Below are 18,775 nucleotides of genomic sequence, written 5' to 3'. Positions count from 1 at the left end.
AAGAAGTCAATTATAGACGGTGCACCTTTCTCGGCTTCTTCAGGAAGGCCAAAAATGCGCAGGTTGGATCTGCGGTTACGATCCTCCTGTTCAGTGAGATCTCTCCGCAATGCCGCCATTGAGCGCTCTAACTGTAAAAGAGATCTAGATTGCTTTTGCATATTATCCTCTGCGCCACTGATACGAGTCTCCGTGGCAGAGACACGAATGGAGAGAGCTTTAAGATCATTCCTGATGGCTGATACCTCCACCTGTAGTAAATCCGTATTAGTTTTGGTAGACTGCGCAATGTCATGGACATCATTGAGACGCGTCAGAATAGCCTCCAGAGTGGAATTAGCATCTTTTTGAGAAGATTCAGGTGTAGGAGATACTTGTTTGAGTCTCTTAAGAGAAGCTTTTGACTCTTTTGTATCTTTAGCAGCTGGCGACAAGCCCATATTTGCCGCCATAGAGCCTCCAAAACAAAGGTAGAAGAAGCAACCACTTCAGAGAACTGAGGAAAATCAAAAGGCCAGAGGATATTGGTGTACTCAGTAGGCAATGGAAAAAGAAAAAAAAAAAAGAAGAAAAAGAAAAAAGAAATGAGCACAAAGATGAAAGCACACAGCCAGCAGGTATCGCAAAGTAGTACATATCGGCGGACTTACATGCAGAAAAATAGAAATCTCAGCACAGTAATGCCAGGCCCCTGTCAATAGGAAGAGGACGCTTTCAAAAACTAAGAAGCCAAAAAGCAGGGTGCCAAAGAGCACTTAGTATCACTGAAAGGTAATGGAGGCGCTCTGAAGAAAGGAAAAGTAAAATAAAATGCAAAAAAGTCTCATTTTAAAGCCACACATCATGAAGAATGTAAAAAGAAGCTGTTATAAGCTTGTAAAGGATAATAGTAGTCACCAGCACCTGCTTGCTCGCATTCCGGATAGATTTCGTAGCAATGGTACCTCCGTTTGTGAGGAGACTCGGAACTGCGTGTGTGAAGAGAAACAAAATGGCGGCCGCTCGTAAAAACACCGAGCGCCACCTCAAAGCGGCAAAATAACAGGCACCAGCAGCTCCAGGGCGCAGAAAGGACTCTCAATCAGCGCTCGGCACCTTCCGACACATGAGGCTCCTCTTGTGCGAGTGTGGGGTCACTGGAAGCGGAGATGAACCTCCGACGGCCCTCGCTCGTCTCGGAGCTCAAGCGCAAACCGCCATTCCGTAGCGGCTCGCAAGCCACCAATAGCGCTTTTAAAAAGGATTTAAAGATTTGGAACTTAAAGACTTATAGACTTCAAGTAAGTGGAATGGATGAAACCAGGCACCCCATATGCCCCACCAGTGACCCCGTCAACGGTCGCCCTCAACGCATGGTGTCAGTTTCTTCCCTGTTTAAGACTATTTGATTACAGTTTTGGGACAGTTTTGTCATCAAGTTTCAAGTCTTGTTTGAGCTCTGCTGAAAATCCTTTTGTTAACGGAATTTTGACTACAGCTGTGCTTTGTCCCTGACCAAGAGAGAATAATTTTGGAATTGACACAGATATAACAACTATTAAGTGATTTTTGTTTCTGGTTTGGGGGCTGGAAATCGAACCTCCGTGTAAAGTGAAGGATGAATATCAGCTACGGTGTGGTGCCCTTGAATAAGCCTCTGAGCGTGAAGTTAAAATATAATCAACTGCTGCTTTGTTTGTTTGTGTCCGGAGGCAAATATCGAGCCTCGAGCAGGGTAGTACTTAACTACAGCCACTGGGTGGTGCTGATGTGTTGATTACCATTTTGTTAAGAGACATTACTTTGAGCAGGCAACGACGTGATTTGGATGATTTAATACTGTTGTCCACAATTTTATTAGTTTGCTTGCACCGCGTTACTCAAGCTTTTTTTTCACGCAATTGAAATGGTGGCATACAGTAATGAGATATTATATCTTAATGCCAATCATAAACACATTTTATTCATCCGACTGTTCAACTGTCATGAATGGGTTTAAACATCAGGTGCGTGTTCTATCTAGCGCACGCAGTCTTACCTGAATCTTGGAGAGCTTGATGACGCCATGGATCCTCTACGACGCTGCGGATTCCTGTATCGAAGCCTGTCTTGCAGCAACATGCTGAAAGCCACCCGGTCTTGCGTCCTTAGGACGTGCTGCCATTTTGGTATTGGAAACGAATTGCCGTGCTGTCCGTGACGCTGCCAACCACGACTGTAATTTGAATAATGCTTCTTCCTTTAATAAAGTGCCGAGATGCAGGATATGATTACTCGTGAATACAGCAACCTTGCACGGAATTGTGTTGCCTTGATGGTGTACTGTCTTCTTTGGAATGAGCTCCACTCTTCAATTCTTCAATAAATCTGTGGTTCCTGTTGGAGTCTGCACGTTTTCAGTTATCACTTGCAATCGACATCTTGATCTGTTTACAATTTGTGCAAATAGAAGCTACATACAGCATTGGCTCCGCAGGGGCGAGCGGCGCGAGACGTCTCCCCCTGCGGATTTTTGCGCAGATGGTAGGGTCCAGGAGCGCGAGGCAGGGAGAGCGTTAGGGCAGACCACGGAGACAAGCGGCAAAAGGGGTTCAAATTGCCATTGAAGCCTGTCAACCGGCTTCTGTCAAGAAGAAGAAGGTGAGAGCTCGGTCTTTGAGCGCGGGTGCGGTAGCAGCCTTAAGAACTGTTGAGACAGAAAGGGGTACAGAGGAGCGGCAGAAGGCAGCAAGTGACTTTGGAGCTGAGGTAAATGTGCAGGTGGCGGGGGTACCTTCAGGAGCGGCTACGAAGGGTACACAGGTAGCACCGAAGAGAAAAGGGAAAGAAAAAGCGATTAAGAAGGTGGCCCTTACGCAAGACAGAATAGGTGAACAGGGGTTGGCATTACTTTCCCACCCCTTTAGCTGTCTTCCCGTGCGGGATGCGACGGGCAAGGACTATATGCAGAGTTCTGCCAGTCAGAACTTCATCATGAGAGGTGGGTTGGGTTCTTTGGTGGCGTATTCAAGCGACAGCGAAGAAGAAACAGTTTATGACACGCAACCCACCAGTGCCCCCCTCATTCAGCTGATTCCTATCCCTATACCTCAGAATAGTGCCAGGTTGACAAGAGTGGTGGAGACTGGAGCGAGGAAGTCTCCATTGGATTCGGCGGTGGGGCATCAGACAGGTCAGCGAGATGGCTCAGGTCAGGGGACTCAGGATGTGAGTGATTCTGAGGTAGAAGAAGAATATTATGAAGAGACTGACTCAGAAGTAGAGTGCGAGCAGGACCAAGGACATGGACTTTTGTCTAGGGATCAAGACGCCGGGCAATGGGACACTCGATATGTTTTTCCATGTGCACGCCCTTCACCATATGGTATTCCACACAGGAAGAGCGCGCGGGGCGAGAGCGGACACGGTCAGTTGCTTTGGGTGGAGCGCCCAATGTTCACTGACAAACAAGATGTGCGCCATGTTTCCAGAGAGGTGGCTAACTCGAGAGCACAGAGCGACATGGTTGAAGCGCAAATGGTGAATTCTTTGAATGGGCCATTTGTTAATGCGGCTGCCCCTATAGTGTCAAGGTATACTGGGGAGCTTGATCAAGTTTACTCTAGCGAATCCAGAGCGGATTTTGTGCGATCAGATAGGCCTCAAGAGCGGAGTTCAAGTCTGATTTGGTCACAGTTTGATGGGGGGGTGGGAGACGGGGCTTGCCCAGGGACTAGTGCTGGTTTTCAAGGGAGTGGTGAGTTTAGTCAGGCATCCAGGAGTCAGGCTAGGAATTCCAAGAAAAGCAAAAAGAGTGTAAATTCAAAACAAAGTGTTGGGGGCAATGTGGGGAAAGAGGTCAGGATTGGGGAGGGGGCAACGAATTCTTCTTTGTTGTTCCAGAGGTCAAGTGCGGACTCTTCGGTTCAAAATGTGACACCACGGGACTATCAAGAGCGGATGGCTCCGATGGAATTACAGCGGCGGACAGGACAGCTACCATGCGGTAAGCATCAATGGTGGGCAGTGTGGGATGAGGGAAGGAGCGACAGAGTGAATGTCAGGGAACTACCTGTGGTGGAGTTAGTGGGGGGAGGAGAGGGCAGAAAGATTGTGGTACCGCGTGCCGCGGCAGTTCCAGGTAAGCTGCCGTCCAGTGCAGCAACAGGCACGCTAGATTTACCCCAGGAGTTACCGGTCGTGGTGGGAGGGAATACGAAGGAGGCGGCGTCCGATCAAAGAGTAACTGTTAATGTTAGGCAGAAGCTTCCCTATATGGGTCTGGCGATGCCTTTGGGTTCCCACTTATCAGAAAAAACTAAACAGCGAATTTGGAATCACGAGTTTGTGGACATATTAAAGTTGCTTCACCGAGATCTACAGGCCAAAGAGGGGTCAAAAGAGGAAGAATGGGAGTTGGCGCGACGTCCCAGGGTGCCTCGCACGATTGAGAACTGGACCTCAGCTTTCTTGATTTATCCTGAAAGATCTGTGGCCTTGTACAAATATATGGACATAGTTAGGAAGGCACATTCACATTTTGGTGGATACTCTTGGCTGAATTATGACGAGGAATTTAGAGCTCGTATTAGCATCTGTGTAGAAAAGCCTTGGGGTGATGTGGATTCAGAGTTGTGGCTTCAATGGATGTCCACGTCTCATCCATCAGCTACGACGCATACAGCGAGTGGCTTGCCAGTCCCATACCGGCCCTTTCTATGGCGTCCCGCTCAATTCGGAGCGGGTACAGGGGGAAGAGGTTTCTCTTCAGGTACAGGAGCCTGCTGGAATTACAACAGGGGCATGTGCAACAGGCCATTATGCCGTTTCAAACACGACTGTTCCCATTGTGGGGGACGGCATCCGCTTACGCAATGTAATGCACCGGCAGGGAATTTCGGTGGGTACAGAGGCGGTGACCAGCAGCGGTTCCCAGAGCAGGGGGGCTGGGCAACAAGAGGCAGGGGTGCCCCTTTCCATACTTTCCCGAAAGGCGCCTACTCCAATTAAATTGAACAACTTAGTGCCCTGGTTGAATAGATATCCTGATACTGATTCAGCAGCTCGATTGTTCTGGGGGTTTCAAGAAGGTTTTAAACTGGGATACCAGGGACCCAGGCACCAGAGGTGGGCTGACAATTTACGTTCGGCGAAGGAATTGCCGGAGGTGGTCCGTAAGAAGCTTGCAACTGAAATCGAAGTTGGTAGAATAGCGGGCCCTTTCGGGCATTGTCCTTTGCCGAATCTGATGGTCTCCCCTCTTGGAGTTATTCCCAAGAAAGCTGCTGGAGAATATAGGATGATACAGCATTTATCCTGGCCAGAGGGGGGATCTGTCAATGATTTTATATCAGAAGTCGACACATCAGTATCCTACACAACAGTAGATGAGGCAATGGAGCTTGTGACGAACATGGGCAAGGGAGCTGAAATGGCCAAATGTGATATTCAATCTGCTTTTCGTTTAATGCCAATTCACCCTACTGACTTTGAACTATTAGGAATGTTCTTTGAAGGACATTATTTTGTCGACAAGGTATTGCCAATGGGCTGTGCGGCCTCTTGTGCGATTTTTGAAATGTTCAGCACATTCATACAATGGATTTTTTTCCCAGACGTGTCCTGAGAGTGTCAGTTGTCACTACTTAGATGACTTTCTGTTCGTAGGAAAAGCAAACACTGGGCAATGTAAACAGGCATTGATGCATTTTCAGAGATGGGCCGAAGTTTTGGGGGTCCCGTTAGCACCAGACAAGACCGAGGGACCGGATACAGTCATAACCTTTTTGGGCATAGAGTTGGATACCACACGGATGTATGCGCGCCTACCACGGAGTAAAATTTGTGAAATTAAGGCTTTTCTCCTCACGATTATGGATACCAATAAGATTGAAGTGAGGCAGGTGCAGCGTTTGTTGGGTTATCTGAACTTTGCTTGCCGGGTGGTGAGGGCAGGGAGGACGTTTTGTCGACGTCTAGGCATGGCTTTATCGGGAGCGTATCTCCCACACCACAGAGTGCGAGTGACGAAACACATCAAGGAAGATTTGCGAGTGTGGCTGTGCTTCCTGGACAATTTTAATGGTGTACCTTTACAGTTTGTGGATGACAACTTCATTTGGCAAGTTCAAATATACTCAGATGCAGCGGGATCCAATGGTTTTGGTATCTTCTGGGAAGGCAGGTGGTGTGCAGAGGGTTGGCCAGTACATTGGAAGAGTCAAGGCAGGAGCATAGCCTTTTTGGAGCTCTTTCCACTGATTGTAGCATTGCTAGTGTGGGGCAAAGAATTTCAGAACAGGTCAGTGTTATTTCATGTTGACAACATGGCAGTGGTGAACTTGATAAATAACCAAAAGGCTAAGGATGTTAGAGTGTTGCAACTACTGAGGATGTTTATGCTTTTAAGTCTGAGTTTCAACGTGATGTTTACGGCTAAACACGTCCCAGGGGTTAATAACTCCATCGCTGATGCTCTTTCCCGATTTCAGTGGCAGAAGTTCCGCGAGCTGGCGCCAGGGGCAGATTTCCACAAAACATCAGTGCCGCACAACATATGGGCCCTAGGGGAGTGAGGATACGTCAGATAGTCGAGCAGTCCATTGCCCCTTCGACAAGAAGAAGCTATGTGCAGGCGTGGCAAGAGTTTGTACAGTACACACAGAGTTTGGGCAAAGCTGAGTCAGTGGGGAAGGTCAAAGGTAGTATCTGTGATTTTGTTTTGACTCTCATAGATAAAGGTTTGTCACATACAACCATAGCAGGAAAACTGTCAGGTTTATCATTTTACGGTCAGTTGTTCTGGGGTTTTGACCCGGTTGAGGACCAATTAGTTAGAAGAATGTTGAAAGGGGTACAGAGGGGGTCAAGTGTTGTTCAGCAGCCGCGAGCTCCCATCACGTTTGACTTATTGCAGAAGTTGTTAGATCAGTTAGGTTTAATTTGTTATGATCTTTGGGAGGTGGGGCGTTTTAGGTTAGCTATGATTTGGATGTTCTTTGGGGCTTTCAGGGTGTCGGAAGTTTTGGGGGTGGGAGAGGACACAGGTTTATCCAGTGCTGAGATTTCGGTAAGAGAACACAGATTGGGAATTGGGTGAGGAGGTCGAAAACAGATCAGCTAGGCCGAGGGACGTGGGTCTTTCTGAGCAAGAGTGGGGTAGCAGATTGTTGCCCGGTGCAAGAGTGGGTTCATTTTGCTTCTGGGGACAAGTTTCAGAGGGGACCGATTTTCATACATGAATCTGGGAGGAAGATTACAAGTTCTCAATTCTTAGCGGTGTTAAGAAAAGCGCTGACCTTTATGGGGGAAAACCCGCAGTTTTTTGCCACACACTCTTTTAGGATAGGGGCGGCTACAGAGGCTGGCAAGTTGGGTTTAGGTGTGGATGTGCTAAAACGCATAGGCAGATGGAAATCTAGCAGCTACAAACGTTATGTTAGAAAATGATTTTGCTGTTGTTTTAAAAAAACTGATAGGTTGTGTGGGTCTAATTTTCATTTCATTCCAGGTACAGTGCGGGGTGCAAATTCGAAGTTTAAGAAACAGACCTGGATGGTGGGACATTCGTTTATAAAGTGGGCAGCCCTGTTTGCGGAGAAGCAGGTTTATGGACGGTCATTGGGTATCCCTAGCGCGACGCACGAGGTAGTATGGAAGGGTAAAGGAGGAATGAAGTGGGTTGATTTGTTTCCTACTCTATCGCAAATGTTCCACATACGAGGATGCCCGGATCAACTGGTAATACATCTGGGTGAGAATGACTTGGTTAAAAGGTCAGGACTCACGCTCATCAAGCAAATGCAACTTGACTTGACAGTTTTGAGGATAAATTGGCCGACCACTCGTGTGTTTTGGACTGAGTTTGTTTACAGACAATCGTGGCGGCAGGCCAGGTCCCATGGAGCAGTCGAAAAGGCCAGGAGAAAACTAAATAAAGCCATGCAAGTTTTTTGTAAGGTTATGAAGATTGGGGTTTTGCGACATGAGAGCATCTCGGGTAGCGAGAGCCACCTTTTCCGGGATGACGGGGTCCATCTGTCCCAGATAGGCATGGCCTACTATTTAGTGGAAATAAGAGACGTGCTTGCACAAGAACTACAGGTCAACGTTTGGTGCACTTCCAAGTTATAAACAAGATGTTTGTGCTATTTTAGGTGGGGACAGGAAAACTCGTTGGTTTTCCTGGGTGGCATAAAATCCCCAGGGAAGAGAAGCCTAGAGCGGGCTCCTCTAGTTATTAGTTAGATAGGGGGAATTAGACACAACAATGGAGGGGAAAAAATGGAAGGAAAATGTTGGGGAAGTTATTGATGATTAGTTGATGGTTTCGGTATAAAGTCCAAATTTTGAATGAAATTAGATAAATAAATAAATAAATGGTTTGCGTTCAAATGCCAAAGTTACATGATTGATGATCTGTTGGGAAATTTTATGATTATTTATATCCTGAATAAAGTGGCCTTTTCTGCTATAACAAAGCGAGTGGTCTGAATTCATGGGCAATGGCTCCGCAGGGGCGAGCGGCGCGAGACGTCTCCCCCTGCGGATTTTTGCGCAGATGGTAGGGTCCAGGAGCGCGAGGCAGGGAGAGCGTTAGGGCAGATTAGACGGCGTTTTTTAGTGAGGAGAGCAGGCGTAGGTAGATAGAGAGGGCGTTTTTTCAGTAAAAACAGAATCCCACCCGCCCACCCATTTAAAAAATAAAAAAAAACGCATGATGTACTTGTTGGAAGGCTGGTACATTCATGAGTTAAGAGTTCTAATCTTAGTTGCCACTTCAGGATGCGTTTCCCAAACAGATGGCTGCGGCATAAAATCCCCAGGGAAGAGAAGCCTAGAGCGGGCTCCTCTAGTTATTAGTTAGATAGGGAGAATTAGACACAACAATGGAGGGGAAAAAATGGAAGGAAAATGTTGGGGAAGTTATTGATGATTAGTTGATGGTTTCGGTATAAAGTCCAAATTTTGAATGAAATGAGATAAATAAATAAATAAATAAATGGTTTGCGTTCAAATGCCAAAGTTACATGATTGATGATCTGTTGGGAAATTTTATGATTATTTATATCCTGAATAAAGTGGCCTTTTCTGCTATAACAAAGCGAGTGGTCTGAATTCATGGGCAATGACATGGAGATCCTCGGGTGAGAGATCGCTCACCGGAGCACAAGTTTTTCATTTATTTATTTGTTTTAAAGTACTTAGGCTTATTTCTTCTCAGCTTGAAATATGAGTTTGTGGGAGTGAAGTATTCCTGTTTTATTCTTTCTTGGAAGGGTTTTGGGGATTTGTGTATGTTTTCTTTTATTGTGACTGGTTTTTAAGAGCATCTTTGGAAAATATTTTAGACTGTGCGTTATAGATACACATGTAGACCATATTGTCAAGGGAGGTGTGTAATTTTAGAAGGTCACTATCTACTTAGTTTGTTTCGCATGTTTATTTTGACGACTGTTTGGAATACATGAATGTATTTCTTATTGTTTTGGTTCTAGATTTACTTATATCCTAATTTTTACAGATTAGATAGATTGTGTGTGACGGATACACACGTGATGGGTTACCTCTAGTGAAGTCTGACTTCTTTTATCAGTTTAGATTTACCCTTAGTTTTTGGGATTTCTGAGTTTATTAGTACTCAATGTATGATTCAAGAGTGTTTTGGGTTAAAAGGTTACCCTAAATTGTTTTGGGTTTAAAGGATACCATAGTTTTGTTTTGGGTTAAGGGATACCCTAGATTTTTAAGTTTTGTCTTGTATTATATACACATTACTTAGACTGTGTGTGACGGGTACACACGTGGGGGGGTTACTTCTAGTGTGTGTGACTTCCCCTATCTGTTTTGCTATTACCCTTGGTTTTTGAGGATTTGTGTAGCACTTTAGGAAATTGGTGCGGTTTTAGTTCTTGCTATTTTTGTTTTTGATCATTTTCAAGGAGAAGGATGTAAGGATGTATTACAATGTTTTGGTGTGCGTCCTCTTCTTCTCCCTGTCAAAAGTGTGTTTACCATCTTCATGCATTTTGGTGTTTATGATCGTTATCAATGGGGAAGGATGTGTATATATTGTTATTTATACATTCTTCCTTCAGATCAAGAGTGTAATTATCATCTTGATACATTCTTATGTTTATGATTATCAAAGGGAAAGGATGTGTTATATATAGTTTTAATGCATTCTTCTTTTCCTGACTTCTGTATTTTCTATATTTTATCTTCTTCTAATCCGGACTTGAGTATTCTCTTTCCAGACTTGTACTTTTGTATTTTCTTTCCAGACTCGTGTATTTTATCTTCTTCTATTTCATGATTTTTATCTTCTTCTGTTTCTTTTGAATGTTTTGATTATTAAAGGGGGAGATGTGTTGTAATGTACTTATTACTAATGCAATCTCTCCACTGTAGTTCTCTGCCTTTCTGCTCAGCCTGTAGTGAGGTCACTTGGAATGTTGAGGTTAGTTTGTATGTAGCAGAGAATCAGTTGATGTCATGGGCTGAGCAGAGAGGACCCTGCTCCTGGTGGGGCATTTCCAGGCATTACCAGAGTTTACCAGATATTACTATGGATCTTCTTGTAAATGAATACCTGTAGATTACTACAAGAATAAATCTTCTATAACCATCTACAAGACATGTCTGTGCCTCTAACTTCGTTTTAACAGGACCTCCATCTTGTCCGAGTTTAGTTTCAGTTGGCTGTTCCTCATCCAGTCGGCGACGGCCTTCATCCCTTCGTGGAGGTTGGTTTTGGCGGTGTGGGGGTCCTTGCTGAGGGAGAGGATCAACTGGGTGTCATCGGCGTAGGAGATGATGTTGAGGTTGTGCAGTCGGGCGACGTGGGCGAGCGGTGCCATGTAGATGTTGAACAGCGTTGGGCTTAGGGATGAGCCCTGAGGTACGCCGCAGATGATCTCGGAAGCTTCGGAGCGGAAGGTGGGGGGAGACGGATGCTCTGTGTTCTGCCGGAGAGGAAGGAGGTGGTCCAGTCCAGGGCCTTCTCTTGGATCCCGGCGTCATGGAGGTGTGTTCGTAGTGTGCGGTGGCAGACCGTGTCGAAGGCGGCTGACAGGTCCAGGCGGATGAGGGCTGCGGTTTCTCCGTTGTCTAGCAGGGTCCTGATGTCATCGGTGGTTGCAATGAGGGCAGTTTTGGTGATGTGGTTGCTGCGGAACCCAGACTGGGACGGGTCCAGGATGTTGTTCACCTCGAGATAGCTGGTCAGTTGTTTGTTGACGGCCTTCTCGATGACCTTCACCAGGAACGGGAGCAGGGAGATGGGTTGGAAGTTCTTGAGGTCCTTGGGTTCTGCCTTGGGTTTCTTGAGTAAGGCGTTGATCTCGGCGTGATTCCAGCTCTCCGGGAAGGTTGTTGTCTTGAAGGAGATGGTAATGGCTTTCTGGAGATGGGGTGCAATGGTGGTGCTGGCTTTGTTGAAGATGTGGTGTAGGCATGGGTCTGACGGGGATCTGGAGTGGATGGTGTTCATAGTCTTGGTGGAGTCGTCGTTGATGTTGGTCCAGGAGAGTATGCGGATGGTGGTCCTGGGGGCGGAGGTCTCAGTGGTTGCTGGGGCGGTCTTGTCGTTGAAGATGTCATGGATGTCTGCGATCTTGCGGTGGAAGAAGGTGGCCAGTGAGTCGCACAGGTCTTGCGAAGGTGGGATGTCGTTGGTGTTGGAGCTAGGGTTGGAGAGTTCTTTCAGGATGTTGAAGAGCTCTTTGCTGTTGTGTGCGTTGTTGTCTAGGCAGTCTTTGAAGGAGGCCCTTTTGGCGGATCTGATGAGGTGGTGGTGTCTGCAGGTGGCGTTCTTGTGGGCTGCGTGGCTTTCTGGTGTTCGTTCACTGAGACAGTTCTTCTCTAGATTTCGGCAGGTTTGCTTGGAGGTCTGGAGGTCCTCAGTGAACCAGCTGGCTTTCTTGTTGGTGTGGCTGTTGGAGTGTTTCTTGAGGGGGGCGAGGGAGTTGGCGCAGTTGTCGATCCACTGTCTGAGGTTGCGGGCAGCGTGGTCGGTCGGGTCTGCGGGTGGGTTCCGGGCGAGGGTGGTGGATAGTTGGTCTTCGGTGACTTTGCTCCAGCAGCGGCGAGGCAACTGTTGGGTGTGGTGGTGCATGATGGGTTTACGGAAGGTGAAGTGGATGCAACGGTGGTTGGTCCAGTGGAGGTCAGTGGTGCCGTTGAAGGAGACGTGGGGGCTAGTGGAGAATATGGGGTAAAGCGTGTGGCCGGCAGTGTGGGCGGGTGTTGTGATGAGTTGTTAGAGTCTGAGGTTGGCGAGGTTGTCGATCAGGGTGGAAGAGTTGGAGTCGTTGTTCTGGTGGAAGTTCAGGTCACCGAGGAGGATGTAGTCCGTGGAGACGAGGGCATATGTGCTGACGAAGTCGGCGATGGAGTCGCTGAACTGTGGTCGGGGTCCGGGGGTCTGTAGACGAGGGTTCCTCTGTGGGTGGTGTTGGGGTCGCTGTGGATCTGGAAGTGCAGGTGCTGAGGGTGTCCTCGGTGTTGGTTGAGACTTTGAGAGTGTTCCTGTGGATGGCTCCTCCTCCTACTCCGTTGGTGCGGTCCTTGTGGGTGATCTTGTAGCCTTCCGGCATGGCTATTGCGATGTAGGGTGCCGAGGAGGGGTTCAGCCAGGTCTCCGTCAGGTAGGCGACGTCTGGGGAGTTGGAGTCGAGTAGGTCCCAGAGTTCAGCAACGTGTTTGCCAGCGGGGCGGGTGTTGAGAAGGATGCATCTGAGGTGGTTGGGTTCTTTGGTAGGTGGGTTGGCGGGCCGGCTGCTGGTGAAGCTGCAGTTCCGGCAGGAGAAGGGTTCATGGGTGCGCTTCTGGGCAGCCAGATAGCAGGAGTGTGATCGTTCGATGTTGAGTGCGTGGAGGGTGCTTGCATCGTAGCGGTGTCGGGTGTCGTGGCGTTCGCTGGGGCCAGGGGCTCTGGCGCTGGGTGCGGTCAAGGTGCAGACAGGCGTAGACGGGCTTGCCTTAGGCGCGGCGCGCCCGCTGCGCGGCCAGCATATATGGGGAGGTGGGAGGGAGGAGCATCTGGGGGGGCGGGAGCGGCACGATCGGGTCGGCGAATGGGCGAGCAGGGGGGTGAAAAGCAGCGAGTCTCCCAAGACCCCCAATGTTGCCCGGCGCAGGGTCACCTTTAATTCACTTTGGATTCGCTATCAAAATAACGAGGCAGGTGCTGGGAACTAGAAGGCAAGAAAAAGGTTTATTACTCTTAAGAGGAGACCACGTCAACTGCAGACACCGGGATGTCTCAGGGAGGTGTTCTGCTGGCAACTCCTTTAGCTCTTCCTTTTATACAGGTTTGACACAATGCATTTGTTTCATTATCATGGTTACACAAGCTCAACATTTGTTTCATCAACATGGTTACACAAGCCCAATATTGTTTCATCAACATGGTTACACAAGCCCAACATTAATTCTCCTCCCACCCAGGTCAAAACAGACAATCTAATCTTGCAGCTGGACCTTGCTTCAGGGTCTAAAACATGTGAGACCGGCCAGATCTAAGAGTCTGTTCTGTTGATAAAAACAGGTTCCATTGTTGGCAAAAACAAGTCTTGCTGTGTGCAGTGCAATAAACCATGTTTGCAAGAGTCTGTTTGGTATTTGGAACCTGTTTGTGTAAGAGTGTCCATGGGTAAACAGAGATGAGAGGAAAAACGAGTTTGTGGCAGCAAGTAATGTCGATGTTTGTCGTGGCAATAGTTTATAGCCCCCAGCTCACATACCAGGTTGGTCAGAGGGATGCTAGTAAGGGCAGGGTGAAACAAAGGTGACCAGCAGAGTACAAATTGGCTGTGATGGATAAAATGGCTGCAGCCTACGTACACATAGAAATTCCCACTAAACAAGATGGCCCAGGCAATGTTCACAATCGTCATTTTACTTTTAACAATATGGCTGTGGTGAACATAAATGAACGCCGCTTATGTACACCTAAAGTTTATTGATTTTAACAGGGGCGGGGCTGCAGGGACGGTGCGGCGGAAAAAAACGGGTGAGGAGCAGTAGGGAACACAGAGGGCAAGGGGCACAAATCACAGGGGGAAAACGAAATTAAGGCAAGGCTAAACACAGGGCACAGAATGAAAAAAAGGACACAAAATGGAAAGGGCACAAATGAAATACAGGGCGCAGAACAGAGGGAGGAATACAAGTGGCAATGAGGAGACAAAAGACAGTACAGGTAGTGCAGACCAAGCGCAGTGAGCGAGCCTTGAACTCGCGACTGGCAGCAGTGGCGAGCTGGGGGAGGTTCTCACACCAAGGGGACCTGTAGCAGAGGTGAGGGGAGCGACTTGCCTGCGAGCAGGGTCAAAGGTTGCTCCTTTCACCGCATAGCGGCCGGAATATAGGGAGAGGTGGGAGGGAGGAGCAGCTGGGAGGCGGGAGTGGCGGGATCGGGTCGGCGAATGGGCGAGCGGGGGGGGTGGGCCGCAGGGACGGTGCGGTGGGAAAAAACTGGTAGGTAGCGGTGGGGAACACAGAGGGCAAGGGGCACAAAATCACAGGGGGGAAAAGACGTTAAGGCAAGGCTAAACAAAAGGCATAGAATAGAAAAGGGCACAAAATGGAAAATGCACAAATGAAATACAGGGCGCAGAACAGAGGAAGGAATATAGGTGGCAATGAGGAGACAAAAGACAGTACAGGCAGTACAGACCAAGCACAGTGAGCGAGTCTTGAACTCGCAACCGGCAGCAGTGGCAAGCTGCGGAGGTGCTCACACCAAGGGGAGCTGTAGCGGAGGTGAGGGGAGCGACCTGCCTGCGAGCAGGGTCAAAGATCGCTCCTTTGACCGCGTAGCGGCTAGCATATATGGGGAGGAGGGAGGGAGGAGCAGCTGGGAGGCGGGAGCGGCGGGATCGGGTCGACGAATGTGGGAGTGGGGGGGCGGGGCCGCAGGGACGGTGCGACGGGAAAAAATGGGTGAAGAGCAATGGTTAGCACAGAGGGCAAGGGTCACAATATCACAGGGGGAAAACAAAGTTAAGGCAAGGCTAAACACAGGGCACAGAATAAAAAAGGGCACAAAATGGAAAGGGCACAAATGAAATACAGGGCGCAGAACAGAGGGAGGAATACAGGTGGCAATGAGGAGACAAAAGACAGTACAGGCAGTACAGACCAAGCGCAGTGAGCGAGCCTTGAACTCGCGACCTGCAGCAGTGGCGAGGTGCTCACCAAGGTGAGCTGTAGCGGAGGTGAGGGGTGCGACCTGCCTGTGAGCAGGCTCTTCAGTCCCCTGTTGTCTCCTAAACCCAAATTGTACCTTCCGATACGATGTATTTACTCTCAGCCCAATCCTCCAATCTCAGTAGAGATCTCAGTAGCCATCAATTTGGCTGAGTAATCTAGGAGGAAGATAGGGCAATAGCATTTAGAATCAGACTTGTTCCCCTTCTTAAAGATGGGGAATATGATCGACGTGGCCCAAGATGGGGAAATGAAGCCCTCAACAGCTGCATTCAGTACCCTGATCAGAATGGTACACCATAGCTCCCACACAGCTTTGAATGCATCAACTGGAACCTCATCTGGCCTGTGGCACATTCCCTCCAGCACTCAAGTTTATGGCGAGAATGACCTCCTCTAGGGGCGGACCACCAAGGCAGCTGGCAGGAAGCCCATGGAAAAAGCAATAGCGGGAGCCAATTGACCAAGGTCTAAATCAGGCCCAATGTCTTTTTGTACAACAAGCTCATTAAATTCAACAAATTTAATTCAAATGAGTGCTATTCAATAGAGTTCCAGTTAGAGGTAGACTTGGAATGTAACCGCTTGCCTCTCTAACCTGTATGTTGGTGCCTGGATGGGAGGTATGTGACAAGAGGGGGGTTTTTACGAGCTAAAAGAAGACTTTAATGCATTTTATCTGCATAAGACCTTGAAACTAAATTGCTGAAACCCATCCTGAAGGATGTTTACATATGTCACACTTAAGGTGTCACAATGAAAAACAAAAGTGATGGATGGAATGGTTGAATTAATCTCAGGCACTGGTTATTACTTGGGGCCACAACTCAGTCCGTCATTTTCTTGCAACACCCTAAGTGCAATGGGTACGCTCTTATGTGGGTCCCATGCTCACTGTGCCACTTGAACCAAGCTATACCCGACTGAAGAGCCCCAACCAGGGTAAAACTGGTCTTGGGGTGCTTATCTTCTGGTTCAGAGAAGACTTGACCTGGCCATTTTAGATAGACTGTTCCTATTGGAACAGGGTCAAGAGACTGATTCGTGATTCACTTTGGAAAACTCTGAATAGACAAGGACTACCAGGCGAATTGCTAGCACTTGTGATGGGCTTGCATCAGGAGAATTTTGCTAAGGTTAGGTGGGGCCCAAATGGGGAACTTACAGATCCAATCCCCATAAAAAGGGGAGTGCGCCAGGGATGCGTACTGGCCCCCACACTTTTCTCCCTTTACGTAAACGACATAGCAGCCTATATGGAAAATTGTGAAAATGATTCGCCCAGATTGGGGGGGGGAACGTGTTGCGTCCCTCCTCTTCGCGGACGACACAATTTTAATATCACAAACGCCACGTGGTCTACAGATCTTACTAGATAGGTTCCAACAGTACTGTATCTCAAAAGGATTAGAAATTAATATAAAAAAACCAAAATATATGGCACTAAACCCGCATAAAACTTTTAAAAGGAACTTAATGTTAAACGGCCAGAAATTAGATTACGAGCAAAGTTTTACATACCTGGGGGTCCTGCTTGACTCGAAAATGGGATGGGGCCCACAACTAGAGAAATCAAAATTGGTGTTCAAACAAAACTGTTTTCCAATATTACAGAGATATAATAAAAGTGTGAACAAGGCAGTCACCCCAGCATTAGAGCTCTATAGATACAAGGTTCAATCTGCTGCACTGTATGGGGCGGAAATTTGGGGGCCAGTATGCAAGAAAACTTTTGAAATACTGGAGAATAAATTCATTAGGGGGCTTTTAAAAATTCCCACCAGTACCCCCTTGATCCCCTTATTCCTTGATCTAAACATCAAACATACAGATTATCATGTAATACTGAGACCAGTATTGTTGTGGGTCAGATTGTGGACAACCCATGAATTATCTGACTACAAAAATGGGTTGGAAGAAGTCCTTGAGCTCGATAGTGACAGTAAAATTTATTGGTTCAAACATGTAAAAATTTGGTTGACTAAGCTCGGATTAACACATTATTGGAACGAGCCTGAATCCTTAAATTCAGCCTCCAAGAAAATAGTCAAATTGTCCTTTTGGTCATATGTGAGCCATGATTCCGTGTACGTAAGAACACACGGTCCTCTTACAGAAAAATTCCTTATGGTAAAAAATGAGGCATCCTTTGAACAATTTTTTGATGAAATCCAGCCACCATTGGCCAAAACGTTGTATATAAAATTTAGATATGGAATGCTGAGGACAAAGGTAACCGAGAAAAGATGGGGGAAGACAGATAATGACATTTGCACCATGTGCACTAACAACCAAAGAGAGGACATTTTTCACATATTGTTTTTCTGCCCTAGTTATGGTAGGGCAAGGAAAAGATGGATAGCTCCATTGTGCCGCAACATTGGTTCCATTTCCCATAGGGAAGCTGGCAGGATCTTAAGCACGGACACTAGCCAAGTAATTGTGTTCGGCACCAGCAGATTCTTATTGGCCGTATATTTTATTAGACGGAAACTAACCATTCCATTTTAACCAAGAAAAACTGCTTACTCTGGACCTCTTTATTCATGAATTATGTCTAGTTAGCTGTATCATCTTAAACTCCTGGCTGTTATAAACTAATTTAATGTTTTCTTAACTTGCTTTTTAACATTTTTAAATATTTATTTAATTTCTGTGTTAAATTCAAACTATAACTGTGTGACCAAATATGATGAAATGTGATTTTGTAAATAGGGTCCTTAAATACAATGAATTGTAAGTTGATTGTTGTTATATGTTGCATTATGTTATGCTTATATTTTTATTGCCATCTTTTATGTTGCAACGCAACGAAATAAAGATTGAACTTGACTGATTTGTGTATTACAGGGTCTCAACTGAGGTGACATGGTGTGTGCCAGAACCCCTTTCAGGGAGCCACAGGACATGCAAGGGTTACTGGGCCAAACCGTGAGGATGGAAGTCTTTCACTCCTGATGTCCTACTATGGATACTGAGCAACTGGGACAAGTAACCCTTTTGCACTTGTCTCTAAGTGGTAGCTATGGTCCCCTAAATCAATGTCCTGTCAAATACTTTTTTTTATAATTAAAAGAAGTATTTTATTTCTAACTTCATGCATTCAAAGCAATGTTATGACATATATAAGAAAATAACACATTTCCTCTGCAGGTCGGGTGGGACTTTAGTGTTCTGCTGGCAACTCTATATCCCACCCACTTTTCGTAATGTGGCAGGGGTTATTCCCTATTCACTGGTGGCCAATTCCTGGTAATGGTCACTAGTAGGTTTTAACTCAAGAGTCCACTCAGACTCTTAGCAAAGTAGTCAAAAGTGTCTTGGTGCCCTTATCAGCGAGTCCCCCTAGGCACCATAGGCCCATAACCAGTCTTTCCTGCTCCAACAGTGAGGAAGCTAGCAGTGTCAAAGCGGGTGCCACAACCATGGGCACTCGCACTGCTGCAGTCTGGTCCAAAGAGGCAGATGCATGAGGGATCTTTCCTGAGCTTATGTGGCTGGCTCCAACAGTGATCGGAGGAGTTACTCCTGCAAGTCAATCTTAAATTCTCCAACTGGGAGGGGTATTGGATTCCTTTTTCCCCAGTGGGGGTCCCGGTGATCT

The sequence above is a fragment of the Lissotriton helveticus genome, chromosome 4_1, assembly GCF_964261635.1.
Source record: "Lissotriton helveticus chromosome 4_1, aLisHel1.1, whole genome shotgun sequence".
In the NCBI taxonomy this organism is placed as follows: Eukaryota; Metazoa; Chordata; class Amphibia; order Caudata; family Salamandridae; genus Lissotriton; species Lissotriton helveticus.
The sequence above is the reverse complement of the archived record's forward strand: the minus strand, read 5'-3'. Positions refer to the sequence as shown.